Here is a 5,496-nt window from a genome sequence, read left to right as displayed (position 1 = left end):
AAAAAAAAGCTTTCCCAAATTTAGACGGTAAGTTTCAAAGACTCACTTTAACATCTTAAAATGTAAAGGTAATTGGGGAAAAGAGACGTGCGACTCACATGTGTCCAGGGGTGCGGTCAGCGGATTCTGTCATGTACTCCATTGTTCTGTATGCCCTGGTTTTAAAAAGAGAATAGTGGGATTTAAGTCATTTGACTATTCGCCTATTTGTACAAAACATCTTTCTGCCTCTCTGAATAAGGAAGCCAAGCCTCGTAAAGCAGCAAATAAGAAAAACCAATTCCATTTGGTAACTCTGGAAGAAGTAACTTCTTTAATCATGAAAACCAAGCAAATTTCGTAGTTTCCCATCTGCAAGACCTTTGGGCCACTAAACTCGGCAGCTGACCTCAGGCGTCCCCAGGACACCAACCCCAGAGGGCCCAGGGCAGGATTAGTGCGGGCCTCGGCCGCTCCGAACACCCCAACCCTAACCCCTGCAGCGGCCATGCCTGGGGTCAGCGCTGCAGGAGTCCCCGGACTATGTCACTGCGCCCGCGGGCCACCCACCCAGACCCGGCAGCTGCGCACACGCGGCGCGCACGCGGGCAGAGGCCGGCCCAAGCCCAGGGAATCCGCCCCACTCTCCCCTCAGGGATCCCTTGAGACAGTAGCCCGGTTCTCGGCCCCCAGAACCTACTTAGTGCCCCTGGGCAAGACCCAGATTTGCTGAAACACCGCAACAGAACAGACCCTGTGGCCGCCTCCGCCACTACTACAGTCGGTTCCGGTACAATGAAGATCTCGCGAGAGAAGAACTCCAAATCCCGCGGGCCGAGAGACGCGAGTAAAGGGGCGGGAGGAGACGGCGAAAGGGGCAGGCACAGGCGAGCGGAGGGGCGGGAAGGCCTGACAGCTGGGAAGGAGCCTGAAAAAAAGGCCCCGAGCTCCCTCGTCCTATTGGTGCCTGAGACTTACACTTACTTTTCATCTCCTCTCTTGGATTATCTTCTTTTCCGATTTTCCCGGGACAGAGTTCACTCCAAACCATCCATGCCCGCTTTTCAGATATCCTGATAGGGAGCTTGTTTCTTGGTTAAATGATTATGTAAGTTATCTGTAAACAGTACCACATTACACAAAGAAATGAAATTCCATGGAGGATAGTGCCTTTGTTTTGTTCACATCATGACCTAATGCCTGCCACATCCTAAATGCTCAAAATGAATATTCAATAGGTGAAAGAAAAAAATGTAAGGCATAATCATTTGAGAAGTCTGTTATTTTTAGACTATTCTAATTATTAGAATGTGCTTTTTGTTAGTGCACTTAATATTTCCTAATAACTTCATACCTTGAGCTTAGAGCAGCACAGACCATGTCTAATTACTCTTTCTCATAACAGAATTTCAAATATTTGAAGAACATAACTATATTTTTTCTAAGTCTTCTCACCCCAAATTTCAAGGAATAAGCAAAGTCATCTTACAGAACTTGATCAAAAAGGCCTCATCATTTCTTGCCTAGGATACTCCTATTCATTCATTTTCCTTATTTCCAGACTCTAATCCATTCTTCTTAAATGCAAATCTGATTTTTGTCACACTCCCCTGCTTTTAATTCTTCAGGGATCTCTGATCACCTGGATTATTTCAATTTCTCTGCATAGAAAGAATATCCTTCAGGATCTGACCCTGAGAAACCCAGTCACATTCCTAAACACACAGCCATACAGCCCAACTAGCAGGTCAGCACAGGAACTAGTAGTCTACATTTGTTTAAGCCTGGGACACTCGATCTTAAAGATTAAGCTCAAGTGTCTTATATCAGTTTCCTATTGCTGCCATAACAAATTTTCACAAATTTTGTGGTCTAAAACAACAAAGATTTATTATCTTACAGTTCCTGAGGTTGTAAATCTAAAAATAAGTGCTCTTTTTTTATGTATGGTCCTATAACATCTTTATAGGAGGTATGTACCTCTATAATAGTGTTAACAACATTAAATTGGATCACAAATTTTCTACTCTGCATGTTCCGCAGATTCAAACTCCTGGAGAGCAATCTGGACCTTGTTTTCAATATTCACTGCACCAAGCACAGAGCCTGGTACAAAACAGATACTCAATATATCTTAGTAAATTAATTATCCATTTGATACAACTCCCAAGAGACAATGTATATCTCCCCATTTTTTTTTTCATTCACATTGTCATTTCCCTTAAGTCAAATACCACTAGGAAGACAACTATAGTCGGACAGACTGTGTTATTCATTGAAGTGAGTGAAAACACACCATGAGGAATCATGGAGCATCTCAGTAAGAGGGTGTTAGGAAAAAAACTTATCATAGATTTGGCAGATTGATTCAGGGGAGGGGCTAAGAAATCAGAGATTTGCTGTAGTTTGGATGCTGTCAGAAAGCAGGGGCAGTTTTCTGATTGGATAGCTCAGTAAATCTTATGTAAAGCAAGAGAAGCAGAAGAACAAAGCTGCAATTAGTAAAGAGAGGGAGTGTTTGGTATTTTGTTGGTGACACAAGCAACCTTGTATTTAACTATGCTTAGGCAAAATTATACAGTGGCCTTCCTTTGTCTCATTTTATCATGTTCTCAGAGTAATTTAGTCTGAGGTTGGTATTCTGTGAAATCATTTATGTCTAACAGGAGAATAACATGGTCTACCCGTGAGTACAGGCCGGTTTGTGAATGTCAGGGTTTGCTCTTTTTTTTTCCTCAATACACTCCTTCAAAATCCTATATGACTTAACACTAAGTGCACTGGATCTACAACAGTGAATAACACAGACATGATCTCTGCCCTTATGGAATTTACATTTTACAGATGAGGCTGTTATACCAAATGATTAGGTAACTTGCTAAAAAGTTCTGTAGCAAGAAAATGGCAGAACCAGGACCTGAACTAAGTTTGTCTAACTCTGTACCCATGCCCTCACCACCAACATTAAGCTGCCTGCCCTTCAGAGGCTCAGACTGTCTATTCTTATCTTATATTTTTTTAAGAAACTTTTCCATCAACCTTATTTTCATTTTCTGTTTAAGAGTCTGTGGAAGAACAGCTTAAAATCACTCAGCGGTTGTTTCTACCCATTCGGTGGCCTGATCGGTGGGAGCTGCAGACAGCTCTCCAGTGGTGGGTTGAGCACTCCAGTCTTTAGTGAACAACCGCTGAATAGGCACAGAGGGCACCTTCATGCTTTCAGACCAGTTCGAGACCTTAGGTTCAGTAGCAGTAAATTCGGGACCTAGTACACTCCATTCACCTTGAAATTCCTCCATGGTCATAGCCTTTTCAGCAGCGATCTGCTCTTTCTTTTCAGTCTCTTAGGATCTCTGTAGAAATAGAAATCGGGTGACCTCCCATGGGTGTTCACAGGAGATGGTGCTGCCCATATGTGGCACTTTCCAGGCCAGCATCCACCACATCAGACCCACTGAGTGAGCTCCCTTCTTGTTGGGTGGATAGCAATGTCCACACAGTGCAGTGGAGAGTCTGTTACACAGAGCAGTGATCAGCAGTTTAACATAAGACACCTCTGTGAGATGCTGATGTTTAGCCCTGGGATCAGTAACCACCAGAAGACATGGCTCCCTACAGGCTGACCGGATATGGTTAGCGAAGGTTTCAGGAGTGAAGCAGCTAGCAATAGGAGTGGCCCAGGCACCAGTAGCAAACTTCAGCACAACTCACTGGCCAGTGTTTCTGAATGCTGTGACGCTGACGTCAAGTTGCATTTTCAATGGCAACCAGTGGCACAAACTGCCAGTTGAAGTTTCTCCTAGGTTCTTTTCAGATTTATGAGGTAATGCCATTACTTTTCCTTCTGTAAATGTGTTGTTCTGTTTGGAAGGCAAGGTTGGTGCCACCTAAGTGGGTTCCGCTGCAAGGAATTTGAGGACATCCTCCTCCATTTGCAGGATATCAAGAATTCTGGACACTGTGCAAGTTTCCTTTTAAGTTACAAAGGGAAAGCCAAAACAATGCCGTAAAGACATCTCTCTGGTTAGCATGGAAAGGCCACAGGCTTTTGATAAAACACCTATGTGGCGGAAAGCAGTTATACTATCCTCTCACTTCCCTCCCACCAATGCTAAGATCCTGATGGCAGAGTTAAGTCCTTGGTGTCAAATATCTCTGCCACAAGCCTATGATGAGCTTGTCAGGGTTGTTCTCAGAGTGGGCTAATGTTGGCAAATTACACCACAGAGAAACTCATTTTGCACTTTTTATTTAATCCTCAAATATCACCTTGGAAAAATGGGTTCTCTTGTCCCATAGTCCTTACATTCAGGTATCTGTTCTTATTCAAATCTTAGCTTTAATGTGTTTTTACAAACTTAAATTCTGTATGTTTGACCTTGGTGTTAAAATGGAATTCCTAGGTGAGGACTAGATGACTTATAACCTTTTAGCAAGTTATAGGTTTGTTTTTCTAGATTCATTATCCACAAACTCATCAAAAAAATTTTGGAGATCAGAATCCATTAAATCTCTCTCAATCAATTAAGATAAATATAATATTGATTTTTCATCTTTTTTGTTTTATATTATAATATAATTTTCTTGGAGATAGTGATTTAAAAGAAGTAGTTTTATTAATTTTACATATCTTCAATAATGTGATGGTACATTTGGGATATCCAGATGTCATTGATTGAAGATTAGCGCAGGAGAGGTTTATTAGGGAGCATGCTTAGGATCAACAACTGTGAAAGAGATGAAAAGGAACCACAGTGGATAGAGGGAGAAGTCATGCTGCTGTGCAGTCCGATGAGGTCTCCACCCACCATACTGGGAGCTCTGAGGCCAAGATGACCATTCAGAGTTTTCCTCAGAGGACTGGGCCTTTGTTTGTCAATGAGTCTTTGGATGCCAGTGCTCCAGGAAAGAGGTGTAACCTTGGGTGAGGTCTCTCTCTTCAGCAAAAGCAGTTCTAGAAGTAGGTGAAACTGAGAGCTTCCTGCCAGCAGCAGGAATGAGGAATAAATCCTTCACTCCTACAGTGGGATCTGGGTAGCAGCTCACAGCATGCACCACATAAAAGCAGTATATCTACTAGAATTAATACATTCCCTGAGCTCTAAAGGCCTTGCTTCATGTCCAAGATTTGCAATTTAATAGACCCTGCAGCCCTAAGGAGTTCCTCTACCTCTCTGAGCCTCAGTTTCCTTCTTTCTAAAACTGTGATACCTCATAAAGTTGTGAGAGTCGTTTGAGATAAGGTGCATGGAAGAGTTAGTAAAATGCAAAAAGAAGTGTTTAGTAAGCTGCAAACAGCTCTTATGGATGTAGGTTTGTTATTCACAGGTAAATCTCCTTAACAGCCATGGTGTTAATAGTAGAGAATGATTTGCATGTGATACATCCAATGTATAGAAATTGAAACATAACACTTGCAATCTTGCTTCACTACTAATTTACAATATAAAGAAATTACATTGCAATATAAAGAAATTATAAACAAAAGATGAGTGTTTATTTTGTGAAATCAAGATC

General features: G+C 42.0%; 1 protein-coding gene across 1 annotated transcript in view; it reads right to left on the bottom strand.

The window, feature by feature from the left end:
- Positions 1–5,496, bottom strand: part of NMD3 (NMD3 ribosome export adaptor) — a 27,934-nt gene that overhangs the window by 20,329 nt on the left and 2,109 nt on the right. The window lies entirely within an intron of this gene.

The sequence above is a fragment of the Pteropus vampyrus genome, unplaced genomic scaffold (assembly GCF_000151845.1).
Source record: "Pteropus vampyrus isolate Shadow unplaced genomic scaffold, Pvam_2.0 Scaffold12, whole genome shotgun sequence".
Lineage (NCBI taxonomy): Eukaryota > Metazoa > Chordata > Mammalia > Chiroptera > Pteropodidae > Pteropus > Pteropus vampyrus.
This window is presented reverse-complemented; position numbering and strand designations above follow the sequence as displayed.